This window comes from Chelonus insularis, unplaced genomic scaffold (assembly GCF_013357705.1).
Source record: "Chelonus insularis isolate UGA/USDA-ARS -01 unplaced genomic scaffold, ASM1335770v1 contig_131_pilon, whole genome shotgun sequence".
Classification (NCBI taxonomy): domain Eukaryota; kingdom Metazoa; phylum Arthropoda; class Insecta; order Hymenoptera; family Braconidae; genus Chelonus; species Chelonus insularis.
The window spans coordinates 1,127,305-1,140,219 of NW_023276372.1; the positions used below are offsets into that span (position 1 = coordinate 1,127,305).

General features: G+C 32.1%; 1 protein-coding gene across 3 annotated transcripts in view; it reads left to right on the top strand.

The window, feature by feature from the left end:
* Nucleotides 1–412: 412 nt before the first annotated feature.
* The window catches only part of tutl (turtle), a 38,110-nt gene continuing 25,607 nt past the window's right edge, over nucleotides 413–12,915 (top strand). For all 3 annotated transcript variants that reach the window (XM_035094960.1, XM_035094965.1, XM_035094966.1), the window contains exons 1-2: nucleotides 413–647; nucleotides 796–838. The gene's annotated coding sequence lies outside the window, so the exon portion shown is untranslated. The remainder of the gene's footprint in view (nucleotides 648–795; nucleotides 839–12,915) is intronic.

Sequence of the window (12,915 nt, forward strand, 5' to 3'; positions counted from 1 at the left end):
TTCATGTGTTTGAACGATCTTGCAACATTTTTTAAACGAATAAAAATGCTTTCATAAACAACATTTGAAGATGGGATATATAAAGTTCAACACAACAAAATGTTAAATTAACAAAAAATATAATTAACATCTACCATCATGTATACTTGTTGTTATTTTTGTTCCATCACTTCTTTTTTTCAACATTAAATCGGATGTCGAACGAATAATACCGTGTGGACATTTCTTTAAATTTACGTGAAATAAAAATTCATTTCATTTGAACCGCGTGCTTATAAGCTTCTACGCCACTGTGTGAAATCAAACGCTGATTGGTCAACTCGAACGCCGCTCAAATGCTATTGGTCGACGTGTGAAGGTGCGTTCGATAGCCCGGCTTGAACCTAGAACCCCCCCAGTACCCGGCAAGGCCTCGAGCGTCGAACTGCTCTGTGGTTATGTCGTTTTCGAAATTCCTTTATTTATCATTAGTTTCATTGAATTTTAGAGCATTTGTCTTGTCCACAAAGTATCAAATTAGCTGAATAAATCCACACCCAGTTGATTCATCATAACATATCAATAGTTGAGCTTTTAAGAGTATTATTCTCTGTATTCAATCGACGAGACGCTACCTGTATTTAATTTTTTACGAAGCAGTGGCAGATGTAAGTGTTTATGGTGATAAATATTTGTGAATTATTTTATTTTATTATTCTAGAAGAATAGTTGATTTAATTTAGTTGATTATGTTTATCTGAGTTCAAGTGTCATTTTGTTAAAAAAAAGTTTTTTTCTTCCAACAAAATTCATCAGTGCATCAAATCAAGGAATTCACAACGAATTTTCCATCATTTCGGTAAGTTTTTGAATATTTATTTAAAATTTAAAAAAAGAAAATAGCACATTTTTGCAAAGGTTCACAGGTTTATCGTACATGAGAGCACAAGTGCATTGAACTCTATCCTTTGTGAGCGGCTCTCTCTTATAGTACTACACTCTGAGTCCACGTTGATGTAATGTTGAGATAAATTCCTCCATCAATATTCTATTAAATTATACTTATAACTGGATATAAATAATTAAACATGTTGTAAAGTATGATTTAAAATCACGAAAACCGGTAGTAGTGTAACGTCTGCTTGAACCAAGTGACAAATATCTTCTTGCCTTGACCCTGACAAATGGATCTCTACTATTGTTATGGTCCTGTCATTTTTTATTTTTCTCAACACTTGTCCTTAAGGATACAAGACAATAACTTATTTTTCATGCATCCATTTTTTTTGCCAATGCTCATCAAGATGTCCCCTGATGACAATTGGTACCGTGTAAATACCATCAGGCGAAGAGGGTAAAATTGTTTTACTCCAATTTGATAAATAAATATTGGAAAGGTTAGAAAATTTATTTAAAAATAATGCAAAAAATACTGTAATGGTAATTGTACACTTTCATGGCAATGTAGTTTTTTGGCTATAAAAAATCAAAAAATTGCTGAATCTTCATGATTCTGGTCTCAGAATGCTCTATTTTATAGCAGATTTATAAAAAAAAATACTTGAAATAGCTAAATTCAAGATTTCTAATATTTTTGCGACTTTAAATGATAAAAAAATGAGTTTTTCTAAATAATCATTTACCAAAAATTTTCTTGTCATCAGATCAAGTTCTGCTATTTTTTTTTGTATTATGTAATATGAAAATATTACGGGTGACTTCTAGATGATGAAGTCTAGCTGATGATGCTATGTCTAATTATATTTCCATTATATCATTAGCAGGGGTGACTTTTGAATGGAAAAACTTCTAGACACGATATTACAATAGTTACTGGTTGAGGTGTTAGTTATTTGAGACTATGTAGACTATCTGAATGGTTCAAATGTTCAAGACTCTTGTACTTGACTCAAGTATTTGAAGTGCCAGACGCGCCTGGACCAGCGGGAAACCTAATTCGGGGACATAGGAACAAACTCATGCATATTCACCGTATTTGTGGGTTCAACAGTCACCCTTATTGTTACTCAAAATTTAATCCTTCCTCTGAATAGAGTCTCAAGTAAATTCTCTCATCTACCTTATGCTTATTGTGCACCAACATCCGATAATTCTAAGATGCTTTATTTAGTTACCTGAAATATAAAGTAGCTGAGGAGACTTATTCGCTTTGCTGTTTACTTAAGATGATTTGGCAAACGTTGACGCCATCTATTTTAATAAACACACTGACGAAAATTCCAAGTGGAAGCTGCAGTGCACTTTGCATATACTTTACGAGGGTAAAAGAAGAGACTTGCAAGTTACTTACACATTGCAGTCACGTACGACACGTCTCTACTCGTCCGATACTGATTTCAGATTCCTCAGAGTACGTTCTCGGTCAAAACGTGGCGCGCGACACTCCAAAAATGCAAGTGATTGTTAATGGTTTCTTCGTGATTCAAAGTAGATGCATTTATTTTTACTACTAACATTCATTTTCTTAATGTATATATTACGTGGCTTTTTTTTTTTCATACTCCAACTTTTATTTACTTTTATAATATGCTGTCTATCTTTATGAACTACTGTACATTGAAGAAAAAATTTTTGCTATAGAAAAAAATGGTTATTTAATTAATGAAAATAATTATAAATATTCGCAATAAAATATTTTGTTGAATTTAACAAAAGTTTGCTTGAGAAATGGATTTTAATATTGAAACATCAATTTATAAATATAATAATGTATAATAATTAATATATAAATGTTTTAATGATCGGTAACTTTTAAAATATTGAAAATGAAGTAAAAATAGTTAGAATTAAAATTGTTCCTTTTAAGACAAGGAATATTTTTTAATTCAAACTATTTTTTTCTATCTATAATAATTTAGCCAAACATCTATCATTTACAATAAATTTTTTTTCTACTTTTATATGCTACTGTACATAATGTTACATCATTTGTTTTGATGATGAACTTTTTAAATTTTTCATTTCTGACATTATGATTCCCTTGGATGTTAAATATTTGCTCCTCTTAGCCAACGTTAATTATTTAGCGTGAATTTTTATGTACTATTGTGCCAAGTGTATTATTATCATTATTTTACCTAAAGTGAATGAATGACGTTGTAAGTATTGAGAGATGAATATTTTTATTTAATCTTTTCTTTGATGGGATAAAATATAATGGATTTTTATTGTTGTATAGAAGAGCAGAGCAAAAAAAAATAGTATTAATGAAAGAAAAGAAAGGAAAAAAAAATTGAAATCGACTAAATTTGATTGAATTCGCTCGGGCTGTCAAGAAGAAAAGCACTCGATGCAAAAACTTTTCTTCAACTTTGAAGTAATTCTGAATGGATCGCAATTTGTGGCGACTGTATTCCGGCTTCCAAGTGAATTTCCTGCTGGCATCTACAATCCTTATAAGCATCGCCAACTCTCCACACAGCTTTTTAAACTATTTTACTTGTTCTTTATTTTTTTGGCTGTAAAAGTAAAACAAAAAATGCACAAACGATTCTCTCAGCAAGTCCACCAATTAGTCTCAAGGCTTATCCTCCGAGGCAACACATTACGCGAGTATTATGAAAACCTTTTAAAAGTGTTCGTCTTTTTCGGCAGAAACTTCAGGAGGGTGTGGTTATACCTGCACTTCAATGGCTTCTTCGAAAAAAGGGACTTTAAAGAACTATTTTCAAATTTCATACTTTCGCTATGCATTTTATTTTCCCATTGACTTTTTTTTTTTCAATATCCACCGTGATGAAAACTGTCGGTACTTTTGACACATGAGTACAAAGATCTAAATAGAAGTTCGAGACTCTTGGATTGAAGTGAGATTCAGAGATTGTGATGATGGTGGGGATGGAACGTGGTTAGTTGACTTTCTTGAACGGCTCTATACTCCTCAGGGCGCGGTCAAGATCTCGTGGATACATACTCCTTCTCCAAACTCACCTCATATACGCCAGACTGACCAGATGATTATGATTCTGACTCAGATATTACGTATTTACTATGAGTTATACAATTTTCACTCTCATTCATATGTTTTTGCTTTTTATTATTTCTATTACTATCATTTCACAATTTTACCTTTTCCGATATCGTCCTATAGTCCAGTAGTCAAAGAAAATAACTAAAGAATAATTGTTCAATGATGCTAAAAATTTTTTGACAATGGATTATTGTAAAAGTCAATGAGGAAAGCATTTGTGAAAAATTTTTTCACTCGAACTTTATTATTACAAATTAATTAAAATATTATAAGTAAATTAGATCACGTGAAAAGGATATTAAAAAAGAAATAATTTTCTTTGCCTTTTTATTGAAGATTTATCAAATAATATCTTTGTAATTTGATGCATCTTTTGGCAAAATTATTGTAAGATTTGCTGAGATCCTCACGAGAATTTTCAAGGTGAACCAGTGTCCAAGCAGCTCAGTCTGTTCACTGTATATTCTCTTTATACACTTGAATATGTCGTTTATACATTTGCAACCCTTTTTTTATCATCACAAATTTTTCGATTAATTTTCAAATAATTGCAGAAAATGCATTCGATAAAATGATATCAGTAGAAATTAATGTCATTGTTTAATAATAATTATATTATATGATAATAATATTTAGTTCCAGAGATGAATTTATTTATTTTTCTTTTATTGTGGAAAAAAAATTAAAGTGCACTTAAAAGTATAATATTATGATAATCCTCTTTACCGTGTAGGAAAATTTAAACATAACACAACTCATACATTATTGTGTACAGTGATGGGGTAAAAAATAATACATTATTTAAAAAAATACAGATAAAATATCGTGTTAATAAATATAATTATGGATTAAAAGCATTCGATTATTAATTTTGCAATGATAAAGAATATTTTTGCATTGAATATAAATATGCCTTGTTTGTTTCAAGAGAATATTTATCCAATTTCATTGTATAACTAAAATATCTCTCTAGATTAAACAATTGTTTGCTATTTATTTGAGTTCATTCAAATAATACTTGATTCAATAGTTGAATTTTCATCACATATTATTATTTTCTATTTTTAATCCAAAATGTTGATGAACATTTTTGTGCTAATAAAATTAGTAAACTCCTTGATTAAATTATCTAATTGTTCATCAATTCATTTAATAATATTTTTTTCCCCCCCTGATATCACGTACATTGTTAAAGTTCCTCCAAACCCGAAAATTTTCCTCTAAATTGTCTTGTTTTCCTGTGCAATCATCTTGTTGCACGATCTTAGAGTTGTTTACCTAAATTAGTAGGTTGTTGACTCGAGATACACACTGTCGTCTTTTCCTCTATTTCACTCATCTTCTTCATAGTTTGTAACTTTTGTTTTATAGCAAGTCTTTAATAAAATCTAATAATTATCACGAGCTAACCAACGACCTGGAGATCGACGTATTTATGTGACGCACATGTGCATAATGTGATGACGGTGCTTTGGCTGTTCCGTCGTTTGCAGTAACGTGAGCGACAGCTGCAGTTAATGCCCCGTGCGACATGTACACCATCACGTGTGAATCGAGAATCGAACGTGATCCTATACACATTTTTGATTCCGATTTCATGTTTCACGCATACTCATTACATCACTGGATGCTTAACCTCTGACAGACACACATCTAAATAGTATTTATATCTAGGCAATGAGGATCAAAAGAACCCAGGTGGTGATGGTGCTGAAAAGATTTTTTTTGTTCAATTTAAGTTCTAAAGATCCTACGTAAGATGGATATATTATTGGAGTGATTGGTTTTAATTAATCTGGTTAATAATAATATGTTATAATGCATAATAATAATAATAACATGTTGAAATGGATAAAAATAACATAAAGTTGAATAAGTTTGGGGTAGGTACTTATTACCCAGTGTGTCTATCAAGGATTAATTAACAAAACAAAAAGAACAGAATCATCTTTTATTTATTTCTTCCTTTCATTGCTTTCTCATTATCTTTCAATGAGTATGTGAACGTCATGGTGCGTTAACATACGTCGGGTAGACGACCTCAATGCAAACTATCACTACACTCGTAGCTCTCACTTCTATAATCCTTCCCTCAACCTTAACATACTCTCTTGCTCCAATATCAGGTCAAGGTTATAATTAACAAACAATATTTTATTCCCTTTTTCTTTTTTTTTTTTTTGGTAACAGCCATGTCAATACGAGAGAAAGATTTCTTTATTTACTGTAGTGAGAGAATAAATATTACGTCACAAAGGTATTAGCCTTGATACTTATTATTATATTCCCATAGTTATCAGTGTGCATATCCTGGCATGGCTATAATAAGACAAAAGACTCTTATATAAAATAGCGTACACTTGTGGACAAAACCGTGGGAAGTATCTCACCCTTCACAACGTGTATAAAACCAATACTTCCGTTCAAGAAGTCTCAAAACTGAAACCTCTATTTCACTCTTTCCCCTTCAAGAAACACCACTTTGCCATTCATCTAGCTCTCGAGGACTCGTAATTTATGAGATATTAATAGTGACAGAGAGATGACTATTAAGATTAAAGAATGCTCTTCAACGTCCCCCTTGTTATAAAACGCACAATGTTGAAAAGTGTAAGACTTGTTACCCTTCGTAGCTAAAGTTTTTAGAACTGAAAGAGTAAAATTTGTTGAGGTATTTGTATATAGGAGACGCCGGCGTGACTCGAGTACTGGTCGAGTAAAATGTGCACTCGACATCGTCTGGCGATCTTAGCTTGATGTATGTATTGTATATAAAACCAAGTGAAACGCAGTCTAGATCCTCCTGATTCTTCTTCTTTTTCTCTTAACATCCCCTCTAGTTCCCTAACACTTGATGCAAGCAGACACAATGTTAGATGTAAGCGTATGAGTCTCTTGAGATTTTTTAAAAAGCAGCTCGAGTATACGCTTGGGGCTAAATCGTTTTTTTCCCTCCCCATTCAATGAAGACACTGCTATACTTTTATTCGACAATTTTTATACATTTTTTATTGATATAAAGAGATGGGAGTAGTAGGGATTTTCATTAAAAAATGTGTTAAGGAAAAAAAAAGAGAAGGTTATTTTATTAGAGATTTTATTATTTTGTATTTACTTCAACACAACACTTGTTCATTTTTTAATACGACGGTAAAAAATTAGAAAAAAATCCTTATCTTCAGTAAAAAGTATCAGAATTTATTGTAAAAAGCTGAGTGCTTGGATTTTCCATCTTGTAACTGATATAAAATAGAAGCTTGAGTCGACGAAAGTCCAGGAAAATTAATCAGAAAAGACGCTCTCGACTCAAACTTGCCAAGACTCTTGAGAGTAAGCTCACAAGCGAACGAGTGAACAAGCAAAATGTGAAAACAACACTGCTAACAATACCAACGTAGCCCCTTTGTGTCCATACTGCTTTGTTTAATGGCTGATGAGATGGAAGTCTCGTGAATTTTTCTCTCATCATCATTTTTGCCAGCTCAACAAGGAATTGAAATGTAAACCAATTTTCCCATTCCCTTGCCATCAAAATTCATAACTAAATAAACGTCTGTGTTCAATATGCGACTTGTAAGATGGCATTGAACTACGAAGCGGTAATGTAGTAAGATTAAACGGTGTTATGAGGCTGAACAGAGGGTTCCGGGTGAAAGGGAAAAGTTGACTTGATCACCAGAGAGCAGCATCTAGGATGTTGGATCTGTAGGTATGAAGCTCAATAAGACAAGATATATTCCCATACACCAATCTCTTCTGTACTTTCTTTCTAAGGTTAGCAGCCTCAAATAGGCGAATAGAGATACGATGTGCCCTGTCGGGTGAGCTCGTCATGCCTCGTGGATTCTCGGCGGTCGATAGAGCAAACACGGCCGCGCCCCAACCCCCTGGGGCTCTCTCGCGCTCATGCTGACTGATGCCAACGCTCCGGCTCAGCTGGAAGGGGTGAAAGTCACTTAGAATATCATAATTGTTACGGGCATTACTGCTTCAAGGACTTGCTCAAGCAGTTCAAGATCTTCTTTTAGGTCCTTCGGCCATAAATGTCTTTCATGCATCTCCAATACTCCTTGGACCAAAAGAATCAACAACAAATGCTGCTATGCAACCCTTTGGTGCTTTACGATCCGCTCATTAGCAAGTGTCGGAACTTCTGTCAAGTTCTACGTTGGCCACAACTCCAACTCTCACACCCATCTCTCTTTGGAGTCGCAATTCCACTTCTGCTCTCTCTGAATGTTTACGTGCTATTGCTTAGCATCGTTTAATTCCCACGCTAACTTCTAAGGCTCTTATACACTTCTCTTTCTCTCCCTCTCTCAAAAGTGGCATTCTTGTTTCCAAAGTGATTTCGAGACTCTTCTTCTCTTCTACTATTACAAGTCACACTATCACTGGAGCTTACTTAATGCGTTGGTTAATCTTACCCAGGCCCAACTCTCGATTCTCAACACGCTTCGCTTGTCGTATCACTTACGTCTCACTAAACCTACCGCATCCTTTTGCAACTATTCGTTAGAACAGATAGAATGTTTCAAACTTTTCCTACGCTATATACCGTTGACCTAAATCGTTTACTTTTGTCACACAGAAAATGTCAAGTAATTTTATTAAACCAGAGAACCGTTTTCTTTGGAGAAACAATTTTTTAATTAATCGAAACAATCTTATTTCGTTTTCTTTTAAAAGTCTTGTTAGAACATCGGATCCACACGGAAATCCTATGTATCGATAATTTATCTGGGAGATAAATTAAATGTGTTCAAAATACATCTAGATACAAAAAAAAAATATATCCAGATGAAAAAAAAAATATTTGGGATATTAATATGATATATCTTATACGTATCAATAAAAATTGTTTCAATTTAAAAAATAGGATTCCTTTTTTGTAAAGTTATCAATCAAAAAATGAGGAAATGATGCTAACAGCAAAAAAAAAACGCACAGAGATTTTCATAGCTTATTATTGTATTGGTAAAAAGCTTTTTAAATTATTTATCATTTGACTTTTTTATTAATGTTAGTATCATTATCTAGTTTTTTTTATTGATAAGTTTTATTACAAAGAAAAATTTGTCTTTTTTCGGATTTTCAAAGTGTTTATTTTTTTTTTTCAATTCAAAAAATTTTTTATAGATTATTTATAAAATATATCATGCTAATATCTTAAAAATATTTTTTTTATTACCGAAATATATTCTGGATATATAAAAATTTATGGGGTAAATTTCTTAAGAATATCAATTTTTCGTAAGAATTAAAAAATTCGTTAGATCCAATTCTTATGTGTCAAAAGCGAAGAAAAAAAAAATTAATAAAAACACTCTTGTGTATCCCTCTCTTGTATCACTTGACATTTTATTTTGAGTTTAATTAATGGAAGTAGTGAGAAATAAAAAACGAGGGTCTCATGTTTGTTATATATATATGCAGATGAATGCAATATCGATCGATAAAAGATGTGATTGCGGTGAAAAAGTGCAATGAGAAAGGGAGCATTTCTGCGGGCGATAAGTCTCGTCAACGGTTGCTTTTGCCAGCTAGTCGATTGGCCCTATCGGTCTCTCCGGCAAATGTTTGTATAAAAAACAGTCAAGTACTTCATAAATTAGGACTATTTTTATTCCAACTTCCATCCACCATTATGTCAATTATCATCAATAAATACCCCTCATTTTATCCATTTTTTTTCCCTCGATTTGTTATTGACTTTTTTTTCCGTCAACGTTATTTACTTTGCCATATTTGATCATTTTTCATTTCTACCTTAATTGCCATTTTTAATTCTTCAGATTTTTCACTCATATTTTACAGTCTATCCTATAGAGCAATTACAAATAAAATTTTTTTTTAAAAATAAAAATAGCAAAGAATAAACGATGAGTTCAAGTCCTCTCTTGAAAGATTATTTTGCACCTCGTGAGCCTCCAGGGTTGTAAAGACACAAAATAAATGACACGAGTTGCGAGGTCGGCCTCAACTTTTCACCTGTATCGAGCTCTGCACTCGACTGACGTCATCGGGTGCAGCCCGCGGCCTCATGACGTCACGCCGCAACGTCACTGCATCACACTGCACGTATACATATACATTTAAAAATACATATATATCCAGTGATTTTCAGCGACCCAGCCTTCCTCCTAGGGTAACCTCGCATTATTTAATTCTCACCATTACACATACGTCTCTATATCTATATATAGAGCTTTTTAATAAAACTTTATTAACCTCTCGCAATTACGTCAGAAACTCTCACAACATTTTGACGTCAAGTGCAGACGTCAATGAATTAATTATCTACAGTTGACTAGCCATTTTTTATATTTCTCCCTCTCTCAATATTCTTTTTTTTTTATTATTATATGAAATGAATATGAATAAAGATTGAATGAGGATTTTTTGCATCATCAAAGAGTTGATAAAAAAAGTAAAACTACATTCCACCTCTACAAGTCTGCAAATCCAAGTGTTTAAAAACTACACACTCAAAGTGTTTATAATGTTAAATGTCATAAACAAACTATAGCATTTTTGTAGAAGAATTTTAAACGCTTCTTGGAGTTTACAAAAATGCTATAGTTTGTTAATGGCATTTAACATTATAAGCACTAAAGTGTTTGATTGTTAAACATTTTAAATTGTATATTATGAAACACTTGAATTTTTTTTGGAATTTTTAGTGTAATTATGATACAAATGATAATTATTATCCATAGAGTTGCACCTGTTATCACATCATCATAATAATTAATATCAACTCGTGATGATATTCCAGTGGGTTTAATAATTACCATCTCTCTTAATCTATTAAATTCATATATTTGCTAACCGATGTCATTAAGCAATAGAATTATTCATACCGAGGAAAAAAAGCTCCATTATCGCAACAAATCGAAGATGTAAAGCTGGAATTTTTATTCCGTTTCAGTCACAAACTCAATTTGTTGGATTGTGTTTTGATCTCGATCAGAAACAGATGATCCTTTTTCATGTATAAAATCGCTCTTGAGTGACATAGAAAATATGTATATTTTAGATTGAGCAGGTGGATAATTGGGTAGGCAAGAAGGAAATTAGTGTGGCGCCGGTGGAAGTGGTTTTCCCATGTCTATGCGATAATACAGTTCACTGAAATCTTATACAACGAATATACAAATATACTTATACATTCTACGTTAGCATAAAATAATACTGTGCACGTATATACATTCATATATGCGTGCCGGCGGAAATTAAACCGAGAACTCGAGCCACCCTTCTCTCTTTTCTCTTCGTAATTTCAGTTGGTACCTCCTGCAGTCGTCGACGGAACCGTTACCGCGGAATGACGCTCAGCATGCAATGCAACGCTTTCGAAAGCTTTTTATTTCTTTTCTACTCTCTATGTCGAGGTATTTGTCTCATTTATTTCCTCTTTTTTCTATTTCAATCAGTTGGTTTGTCGAGTTTAAAACCAATTACTTTGATCAAAAGTAAGTAAGTGAGGTAAAGCACAGGAATAAATTAAATAAAGACCAGTTTTTTTCTTCTTTTATTGTCATATTGTTGTTATTATTTCTTATTTCCATCTCAATAACTATATACAAATGCACTGTAAAACGTCGTATGTTTTTTTTCAATGCACTTCAAGCGTTTTAATATGACGTCGGCCATTTTATTAACTTCAATTTTTTAAAAATTTTATATATATTTACCGAAATGTTACTGAACGTCTTCTAAAGAAGGTCTTTCCTCTTTTTTCTATTTTTATCATCATTTCCGCTACGTAAGCGGTGAAAGGTCAGAAAACGCAATTTTCGACACTCGATAAATAAAACACTGTACAATTTAAATTCGAAATGACGTCATCTATTCGATTGACATTGTAGTCACTCTTAATACACTCTTGATTGACTTGACATAACCACATTAAAACATTTTAAATGCGTCGAAATAAAACACTTCCAAATTTGAGATTTGCAGCAATAGAATCTGTTGAAAAATAATATTATAATAATACATAAATAATTTTAATATTAATTGAGTTTTACTGACCTGACAAAAGTCAGCAACAATATTTCTTATCCTTTTCTGATAGTTTGAAAGATTACTTGATATTATAAATAAAAGTTTCCACCGAAAGCTGAGCCGAAAAAAAATAGCAGAAGAGTTTAGATAGCTATTATAAAGGAATTATTCTATGAATTTTAGCCTTCATTCATATGCCTCTGACTTTGTGAAGTAGGTAAACCGAAAAAGTTTGTTCGAGTCTTGAATAAAATATTGCTCTCTCATACCTTTTTTCTCTTCGCACAACGACGTCACGAGAGATGGAATTCAAAATGTCTTGACTATACCGAATAACGTTACATAAATGCATAACTCTTAATGTTTACCTCGAGAATTTGATTTTCTGGATTATATTCGTCAATGTTGCATTTGCCTACATTTACTCACAGTTTGTTGCATGGTTTTCGTTATTGCTACGTATATTTGGACATTGAAATTTACAAAACATCTCACGATATTCTAAAATAAATATTTAATTTTTAAAAATAAAACATCATATCAATATTGTTGTTTTTTCTCATTCGTGTTTATTTCAACTTCAAACAACGTGAAAAGAAATATTTATTTAAATTCGTTATTTTTCAATATTTCGAAAGCTATCTCTCTCACACTGATAGAAGAGATTTATTATTAATAAAAATGATATTCTAATTGTTTAACATCAATGTTTTTTAACTGTTAATGAATATTTTTTAATAAGTCATAAACCAGCATTCCCAACGCCACCTATCCTTGTATCAACCGGAACTATCATTTTTATCAGTTCACCCTTCATAACCTAACTTTTTGTCTTATGCATATCTTTTATCAATAAAAATATGCATTAAATGAAACTAAATCCTAACCTCATCCGAATATTATGTCATTTTATATTCAGAAAACCATTTACTATA